Genomic DNA, 10,509 nt, shown 5'->3' with positions numbered 1-10,509 from the left:
CTGGGAGGGGGCCCCACTTGCAGAAAAAAAAAGAAACATTTTTTTTTCAAAATAAATATATATTTTTTTCTTTTTGAATTCACTCTGCCTTTATGAAGAAATTATTTCAGTAACTGAAATAATTTCTTAATGAAGGCAGAGTGACTAAAAAATAGAAAAGAAACTTTCTTTTTGAAGTCCGAGGGCTCCTCGCACCCCATGGCATGCAAGACCCTATCCTAGAGGCCTCCATGTCATAGGGGGAGGGGAGCCCTATGACTTCAAAAAGAAATAGTTTCTTTTTTAAGTCACTCTGCCTTCATATAGAAATTATTTCCATTATGGTTTGGTCTTTAACGGAAATAATGTCTTTATGAAGTCGGAGTGACTTCAAAAAGAAACAATTTCTTTTTGAAGTAATGGGGCTCCCCTGAACCCCATGACGTGTGCGTGTGTGATTGTATTGTGAAAGGGTGCACACTTAAATGTATAGGTGGCTACCTGTGTGAGTGTATAGTGAAAGGGTGCACACTTAAATGTAAAGTAGCTGCTGGGTGGGCCTGTATTGTGAAAGGGTGCACACTTAAATGTGTAGGTGGCGGCCTGTGTGAGTGTATGGTGAAAGGGTACACACTTAAATATATGGGTGGGTGCCTGGCTGTGTGTGATTGTATGGCGAAAGGGTGCACACTTAACTGTATGGGTGGCTGGGTGTGCGTGTGTGTGTGTGTATGTGTATATGGTGAATGTGTGTGTGCTTGCATTCAGGGGCGCAACAAAACCTACATTTCGGGGAGCTAACCCTTCAAATGTTGGGAGAGGCGCTAACTTCCCAGGCGGTGGGGGAGGGGCAAACTTATTTGTGTGGGGGCATCTAATTTCTTTACGCATTTTAATGAGACTATTCTAGTGGAGCTTCAATGTTACAAGCACTTAACTCTCTCCTCTAAGGTTGAAAGCACCCACTTATGGACTGCTGTGAGAATGAGTGGTCTCCTGTTCCCTCTCTACCCTTCCAATCACTCCCCGGGCATGCAAGTACTAAACCCACATTACAATTTCAATTGCCTAAAAACGTTGGCATTTCAATGCAGGTACTAACAGTGAAATGCTTTATGTTAATAATTGCTGGGCTCTTGTTAACAGCGAAACCCTGGTGCCATTTAACATGTGTCCTGTTCTGTCCGGAAACAGCTCTGAAGGTCATCCAGGTCTAGTCAACATAGCCCAAAATTTCTGGGGGGGAGGAGTGCTGAATCCCAGTCAGCTCAATGGTGTTGCACCACTACTTGTGTTTAATGCCTTGATTACATATTGGTAATCTTCATTACTCCTAGCCCTATTCTTCCTTGTCCGAGTACTTGTGTATGAGACAATCTGCCTCATACACAAGTACTGGGATGAGGTAGAGGTACATGGAGGTAATGCCTGACTTAGCTACCTGTAATCTTGATTACTCCTAGTCCCACTCTTCCTCATCCCAGTACTTACCTATGAGGCAAGGAGCCTCAGACGTAAGCTGTGGGCCAAGGAAGAGGAACGTGGAGATAATTCTGGGCCAAGGAGCTGATTTTGGAGGTTTGGGTAGGGGCGGGAGGGAGAGGGGATGTGTGGGGGGGACAGAATTGTCCGACAAATCATAATGATTGTCCATGTCCAGGCTAAGCAGGCCTAAAGAAGTGGCTAAAGAAGCATTTTGGTGCATTTTGGTGCATCCATTGTAGTCATTGCTCAGTTTGGTAGGACTTTTTTTAACTGGGCATTTCTGATAAAGCAGTCCTGCTAAGTGTAATTACCTGGCTATACTGGCATTTGGGTGGTGCCAGTCTAGCCGTTTCTTACTGGGCATCTGTGATAAAATGATATGATATAAGCCATTTATAATTCGCCTGTATACAAGTGTTTCTAGGCGCGACAAGACAAGGGAGCGAAGATAGAGGGAGGACAAGACACATGATCTTACTAGGCCTTGTGTCATTCAGATCATGCACGTGCGAGACCGAGAAGTGCAAGGGGAAAGAGAAGGGGAGAGTACAAAGGAGAGGGGAGGGGAAAACAGGGCAGCATTGCCCCGAGTAAGTGCAGCCATTGCAGCACGGCTCTGGGTAGTGCTCAGAGAACAAGGGACTGTAGGGTTACATTTACAGCCCCCAAGTGCGTGGTAGGCCCAGAGGCAGTGCAAGGATGACTGATCAAGAAAGAGTCTGGACTCAGAGAGTCAGCCAAGCAACCAGTCGGTACAGCAGACAGGTAGGTCAGGTAGCCCAGCAGGGAAGGGAGAGAGAGAAAGCAAAGGAGAAGAGGACCATTTTGAGCCACTTCTGGAACTTCAGGTGGTCCAGCTCAAGTTTGAGAGGGGCAGGGAGCCCATTCGAGAGGGAGCCACCTACAGAGGACAGAGATCTACCCCCCAATCTCTGCCTGGAGAAGCATCTATTCCTTAGTGGGTTGGAAGTAGCTGAGCGAAGGGCTCGAGAAGGAAGGTATTTTGGAAGAGAGGGCGTTGGATGTAGTGTGGGCCCTGGGCCCAGAAAGCCTTGTGGGCAATGTAAAGCGTCTTGAACTTGATCCTTGCCGCAACCGGGAGCCAGTGGAGAGATTTCAGGGCTGGAAAGATACAATCCCTGCGCTTGAGGCCAAGGATAAGTCTTGCAGTCCTGTTCTGGAGGAGTTGCAGAGGGCAGAGAGTAGAGGAAGGCAGATTGAGAAAGAGGCTGTTGCAGTAGTCCAGCCTAGAGAGAACCAGGGCTCTAGAGACAGTGAGCCTTTGGGGGAACGTGAGAAAGGGAAAAGTCCCTTGGCGACGTCCAAGATGTGAGGAGAGAAAGAGAGAGTTGAGTCCAAGATGACACCAAGGTTTTTTGCTTTGCAGGAAGGCAAAGGAAGAGGGCCCAATGCGGGCAGCCAGTGTGAGAGAGGAAAAGGGGGGGCAGGGTCCCAATGAGAAGGCTCTCCATTTTACTGGCATTAAGCCAGAGATCGTTGGAGGTGCACCAATCCTGAATCAAAGATAGACGGTCAGGAATGAGCGAGAGAGGAGAGGAGTCTGATGGGAGTCTGAAGGAAAGCCGAGTGTCATCTGCATAACACTAAAAGTAAGAGAAGGTAGAGATCAGGTGGGCCTTAGGGGCCAGTTAGAGGTTGAAAAACCAGGGTGAGAGGATGGAGGCCTGGGGAACGCCACAGGTATAGAGAGATGTGGCAGAGAGAAAAGAACCAAGTTGGACTTGGGAGGGGCAGTCCTAGAGGAAGGAGGTCAGCTGCTCAAAGGCCTGATCCGTGATGCCCAGGTTCTCATGGAGTCGATTGATCAGGATGGTGTGGTTGACCGTGTTGAAAGCAGAGGAAAGATCAAGGAGGATGACGACAGAAGGAATGCTGGAATCAAGGTTAGAGACCAGATCTTTACTGGTGTTCAGGAGAGCAGTTTCCGTGCCTCTGGCAGCTCTGAAGCCAGACTGATGCTCATGGAGACAACCAACAGATTCAGTGTGGAGAGTACGCTGGGAGATGGCCAGCTTTTACAACATTTTGCCCAGGAAAGGGGTGATGGAGATTGGGCGATAGTTTGGATCGGCAGACGGCTTCTTGAGGAATGGGTGCACAAGGGAGTGCTTAAAGGGAGAGGGGAATGTTCCAGTGGCAAAAGATTGATTACAGATATCGGCCAAGGCTGGGGCGAGGGTGTCAATATGGTCGTTGATGGTTCTGGAGGAGCAGGGTAGCACCTGTCTGCACGACACTTTCATAGATCCGACTTGTCTAGAGGAAAAAGGAGGAAGAGAGGTAGAGATGGCCAAAGGGGGGCCGAGAGAGGAAGAGGGAGAGGAAGCAGGGATGGAGGACAGGATGTCCTGGGTTTTAGCAGAGAAGTGAGAGGACAGAGCCATACAGAGCGCATGGGAGGGAACAAGAGAGGTAAAGACCGCAACAGGATTGACCAGTTACTTGCAGGTTTTAAAGAGTTTGGCCGTGTTGTTAGAGTACACAGAGACGCAGGCTTGAATGTGTGTTCTCTTCTTGATGAGTGTTATTGCTTCGACTGGAATTTTGGTGGAACCAGTCTAGGTATGTCTAAATGTGGCCTGGCATGCTTTACTGTAATGTTATTACGTGTCTACACTGGTCTACATTGTGTTTCCAGTTGGACATGTTTTCATTGTGGCATGGCATTTTTAATGGCAAAGCATTAATGTTCCTGTGTACTGTTGGTGACTTGTGTGTATTGGATTGGTGTTACCCTACAAAACAATTGCAAACACTCTGGCTTTTTAGCCAATTTTTCTCAAAGTGTGCAGTATATTGCATTAAAACACATATTTATATCTTTCTCCTAGTGTAGTGTGCGGCATACCCCTTCAGCAGCACGTTTGTGCGTATTGCTCAAGCTTGATAATCTAGGCCGGCCCAGAGTGTGGCGCGACCTGTGATTTGTTGCCAAGTTGGCGGGGCCCCCTCAGGATTGCTCACAGGGTGGCCCCACAGTTTGTGTTAGGCCACTGACTTGTATACGTTCCTTTGCCTTTTGTAATGGCTTGGCAGGCGAAGTATGATGGTCTGGAGGTTTGCCCAGAGCAATGCCAGAGGTTAAAATTCTTAATCTTCCAGCCACTGTCTTTTTTGTATTGGTGAACATTATCCTGCAACTGAGGGCTCCCAGATAGATTTGTTCATATTTTTGTAAAAGGGCCAGCGGACTAGACAGGCCGGGAAATCCTGCACCCAATGACGGAAATAGTCGAAGTAAATGGCAAATACTTGTTTTATTAACAATCCTTATAAAACAGGGACAGCAATAACCACACAAGTCTCCAAAGTTCTTTCACTGATCTAATACCAAACAGTAGATTATAAACCACTTGGCAGGTCAACAGCACATGAGCAAAAAATAGTGGTAGGGAGAATGATATCAAGGAGCTGCTGCTTCTAATTGAATAAGGCAACATCCCTTATTTCCAGGGCATCTAGCTTTGTACTTGGCCTTGTCCGACATCTTGTTTTGGGAATCTGTAGGGAGTCGAGGCAGGTGTCTATCTGTCTGGAGCTTAATGAATGGACACTGTTCTCCAATTATAAGTCACATGGGAGGAGACCATGGGGCCTCATTACAAGTTTGGTGGTAGCCCTGCCGGTAAAACAAGCAGGCTGCCGCCAAACTTGCACATTTTTCCAGGGCAATTCCTGGGGTATTACAACCCCGGCGGACCCGGGAATTGCCCATTCCTGGGCGCCTAAAAATATTCGTCCCCATTCCCATTTGAGCCACATAGGGGTGAATGGTGCCGGTGCATGCGGCATGCTCTGCTCGCAGGTGCCAGAACCCCACCAGGTCAGATCTGGCGGGTACAAAGGCACCAGCGAGCAGAACTCATAGTTTGCCAGTATCGTAGTTCCCGGACCCGCAAACTTGGAATGAGGCCCAGTTTTGAATTATTCTATTCGGCTTTTATAAGGATTTTAGCTCATATTAATACGGGTGCTATTACTCCCCTCTGCCACTGGAGACTTCTTCAAGGTATTCCTCATGCAGTATTAACCTTCTAATTAATGGGCACCTGGCAATGAATGGCTGTTTATTCTTTTACCTAATCTAAGAGGAATATGCCTAATGCTTGGGAATTCTTATCTTCTGTTCTCTTCGGAGCCATCCAAACTTCCCTTTATGCAGTAACCTTAGAGGGGCTGTGTAGCCACTGTCTGGCCTGCACAGATCTGTGTTCTCAGCTAATTCAGCAAATCGAAACGCCCTGCAGCTCAGAGACTTCTCATTCACTCTAACGTGGCTTTGCCGTTCATTTTATTCAAGATGCCCACTCGTTCCTGTTGAGTTTCTAAATTTAGCAATCTATTTATGTGTATCTTTCATCTTGTGTTTCAGCGTATACATTGATTAGGTTATGTTACTCACGTCTGTTGGGTGCAGACGCCATGTATGACGTACTCTTCTTGCTCTTACGATATAGAGATGGGGGCGGGGCAGGTGCCATGAATGATGTATTCATTTACCTCTCGACATTTTCTGTTTCATTTTCCTGAAAACGTTATCCAAATAAGCAAAAGATGTCGATTTTTTATGCCAAAAGAATTCTGAGACCAAAGCTTGTAATGGATATGCTGGAGTCTTGACCTTACTCTCAGTTGAGTGTGTCCACCCTCTCAGGTCTGTGGATACTGTGATTTTGTTTTCTTTGGGGTGGTCAGTTTTGTACCACTTATTCAGACCATGTTTTGCCTCATGGGATCTTTATTTATATTTATAAACTGAATATATTGTCTGTGGGTAGAATCACGGAATACGTCAAAACAGTAATAAAACTCTTCTCAGAATGAGTGAATAAACACCTTTCTCACTTTGAGACAATGGGATGAGGTTCCACTGATGCTCTAAGTGATGCCGAACTCGACAGAGCCACAGAAGGTTAGAGGGGAGAGGAATCATCCCACCTTCTCCTTTTTTATTTAAATCTGGTACCCCGAAGCTCAGTACCTGCATGAAGCCCTGGAGTTCTCTGGAGTAGCTCCGAGTTTAGCCCTTTGCCTGAATCTCTCCCTTTCCTTCAGCCTCCAACCTGACAAACTTTGGTAAATGCACCCTACACAGTGGTAAAGGAATGAGTTTGAGATGCAATGCAGATAGCATAGTCATCTTTCATCCTTCCATGTTTGTGTAGTGGGACAGAAGGCACAGACTGGATTTGTCATGAAAACAAAGTGAGAGTGTTGCTGCCCTCCACAGAGGGCTGTCCAACCTCGAAGGTTAAGCAGGGTTAAACCCACTGCGTCGGGATTTTAAAAAGCTCTTTGAGGGGAGATCCCGGAGGAACCGAGTTGGTTGCATTGTGCATCTCTTTACCTTCTTCAATGGCTGCTTTTTAGGTGTTCCGCTGCTCTTTTAGGGGCATGGCTAAAGTCCTTGGATGGTTTGCCAATCCTTTCTTGCTTTGTAAGTACATACCTGAAGGTACGTCGGTGGGTTTGCAATTTAGGTTTTAGTTTGCTGGTTTTACAACGGATGGATTGCTCCCCTGATATTACTTTGTTTCTAATCCACTTCCAAGCATGGATTTCGGGCGAATAGAGGGTTCAACTCGAAGGCCTTTAAATTCTGCATATCTCTGCAGACGATAGGTAGTTTGAATTTTCGGGGTTTTTTCTAAATTATGGCGTTTGTGCTGATGGAAAAATGTATAGCACTATGGCAAGTTGAGGTGCACTATTACGCGACCGTATGGATTCAGTGGTGAGAGATGCCTTCAAATGGCGGAATGAGAGTGTATGCAATGCCATCTGGTCTGTTCACCATGTCGTGGCCAGGACACCAGAGGTGGCGTGGAATCTTTGGGTGACCTTAGCTACCATGTTTTGGAATAAGAAAGGTGCTAACTTCCAAAAGTGCCATGTGAAAAAGAGGAGACCTGTACAGAAAACACAGCTGTGGACATTGCAACACTGACTTAGAGTTGAGGTTTACATCTCATTCATTCATTCATTCATTCATTCATTCATTCATTCATTCATTCATTTTGTAATTTGTTATAGTGCCTTTCACCATAATTATGGTCCCAACGTGCTCTTGGTTGAACGCCCTCGGAAGGACCGAATTCCCAAAATTTGGTAGAGTTTGCGATGTGCTATTATGCGGGTTTGTGCATTTCAGCCATTAAAGATATGCGAGGGTGGCCAAGACCCTGGTAGTCACCCATGTCTTAATGGAGTGTGTAGGGGCACAGTGGAGGAAATAATATGGGCTAAAGGGGGCGTTGTGTTTAAGGAGATAGAGATGTATGTGGGAAGCTACAGTTACGATTTTTTGTTATTAAAAGTAGATTCATTCTTGTGGCAGCAGTGATGTACTATAGTGTTTGTGTTATATGTGTGTGCAAGGTGTTTGGAGTGAAGGCGGGGGGGGGGGGGACAGCCGGTTTTGAGGGCTTTCCTGAAGGCCAGGTGATTCTCTGAAGCAGAGCGTGACAGGGAGGGTGTTCCAGAAGGTGAGTGCCAGGACATATAAACAGACATCTCCCAATCTGGAGAACTTGAAGGGAGGGACTACCAGGAGGTGTGGGGAGCCTGATCTGGGAATTATGGTGGGGTAGTAGCGAATGAGCTTGTTTTGGAGAAATTTCTGGTATTTCTTGCGGATTGTGCAGTGGGTAATGCACATGGCTTTGAAAGAGGCTCGCAGACCTAACGGGCAGCCAGTGGAGTGTCCTGAGTACTGCAGGGGTGATGTGTTCTCTGGCGAAGAGTGTGAGGATGAGCCTTGCTTCAGAGCCTTGCTTCAGAGTTTTGAACCCTTTCTCAGTTGGTATGTAGGCGCGCCTAGGTAGTGGGAGTTAGAGTAGTCTAGGCGCAAGAGGATGATGGCCATGACTGCATAATCTCTATGGGGGTAGGAGAGATGAGGACATATCTGCTTGAGGGTGCATAGGTGGGAGGTGCATGATCTGGAGACTGCATTGATGTGACAGGAAAGGGTCAGGTCTGAGCTAAGAGTGCATCCTAGGTTTTTGACTGCTGGGGATGCAGTGGGGGCGGGTCCTAATGAATGCGACCAAGGGATAGGTTGGGAAAGGAGAACTCTTTTGCTGCAGATAAGGATTTTGGTTTTTCCAGGGCTGAGGAGCAGGTGATTGTCATCCAGGGGTCAATGTCTACGATGCAAGATGCGAGGTCTGGGTGGGGTGAGGAGGGGGAGTTGGGAAACTTGAGGATGATCTGGTTGTCGTCAGCATAGTTATAGCAGGTGAGATTGTGGGAACGGATGACCTTAGGGAGGGGCAAATGATAGAGGTTGAAAAGGAAGTGGAGAGTGGTAGGTTTCCTGGGGGACTCTGTGCAGGACATGGCGGGGTGGTCAGAGGGAAAGGATTGAGGAAGACTATTTGGGAGCAGTCAGTGAGGAAAGAGGAGATCCATCGGAGGGTGGAGTCCCTTATGCCAAGGTTAGAGTTTGCTCGTGAGGATGAAGTGGTTGATCAAGTCGAAGGCTGCTGAAAGTTCAAGGAGGATGAGAGCAGCGCAGTTCTCCGAGTCTGCAGTTCTTTTCACATCATCCCATATAGATACTAGGGCGGGTTCGGTTCCATGGAGGGGGTGGTGGGGTCTGAAGCCAGACTGGGCAGGGTCAAGAAGTCTGTTTCATTTCATTTTTGCGGTGTTTGCAACTTTATGTAATTTCTGCTATGTTTCTGACTGTACGCTACGTTTGCCACTAACATCTAATTCTTAACGTCACACTTAGCCAACACTCATGTAGTTCTACACCAGCACCTGCCATCTTCCTTATGCCACTAATATATTCCAAGCACACACCACACACCGCTATTCCCTCCCCTTGTCCAGATTCACACTACACATTGAACAACATGCCAAAGCCTCGCCATGCTTTCCCCCACAGAGCTAGGGATCGTTTCTTTGGATGCACACGGACATCAAGAAACCTGACCACACTTGCAAATCACCCTGCAACACACACATCTCTGCACATCGTATTACAGACAACCTACCCCGAGCAGAGTCTCACTGATCTGCTGCACATCATCGCTTTAGCAGCACACACCAGTGAGCATCCTCTACTGCAGCTTAAGCCTCTACATGCCATGTATATGGTGATGTGACATCACTACATGTTTAGCGTGTAGAGTGTGCGGTTTCCCTGTTTTTTCTCACTTCCCCATTCTTAAAAAGCACTCTATCCCACCACTGCCTCTTACTTGTCTCAAAGCAACAGGTGGGTGTTATTGACAGATGACTGCTTTATAAGACCCAATAACATGTCATAACAAGAGTGGGGAGGACAGTGCGTTTTAAAAAGCTTTCTACTTTTATACACCAAAAAGCAGTCTACTTTGAGCCTGGAGGGAGACTTTTCCCTGGATAAAAGCCAGCTCGGTCTCATTGAAGAGGAAAGCCGTTTGGAGAGCATGGGAGGTGTGCGGGTTGCTCTAACATTACAGGAATCGAGGTGAATCGGGCATAGGGCAGAGCAGTTACTTTTCTTAGAACCCAGAAAAGTAAGTCTATTGAAAGTAAAACTCCAAGGAAGAAGGCGGCTCTGGGCGTTCAATACGGTTTAAATCTTTCCTAAACCACTGACCATAGGAAAAGTGAGGAGTGGGGAAAGGTTGCACGACCCAGACATTGCTGAGTATAGGGTGAGACTTGAGGACGGGGTGGGGACGGCTGTATTGTAAGCCCCTGATAGTTCCGAATATGAAATGAGAGGAGCAGCAGAAAAGGTTGACTGGACATCCCAGAATATAGGGCGGTGGTAGGGAGTCTTCAAAAACCACGGTAGATCTCGATGTGGAATGAGTGGGACTCGAGTGGGAGAACAATGTGAAAATAGTCCTGACCACCCCAAACAGTACAGAGGAACATCGCTGTCACAATCACAGTTCTGTACACACACAAGAGACACCATGCAAGTTCGATAAGAGAAAGAATGGTCGCCTGATCCCTTGATCTAGGGGTTATCTTAGGGCGTGATGTATGATGGCTGGAGATGGCTGTGAGGTATGGTTGCTG

This window comes from Ambystoma mexicanum, chromosome 13 (assembly GCF_040938575.1).
Source record: "Ambystoma mexicanum isolate Mex_15411 chromosome 13, UKY_AmexF1_1, whole genome shotgun sequence".
In the NCBI taxonomy this organism is placed as follows: Eukaryota; Metazoa; Chordata; class Amphibia; order Caudata; family Ambystomatidae; genus Ambystoma; species Ambystoma mexicanum.
This window is presented reverse-complemented; position numbering follows the sequence as displayed.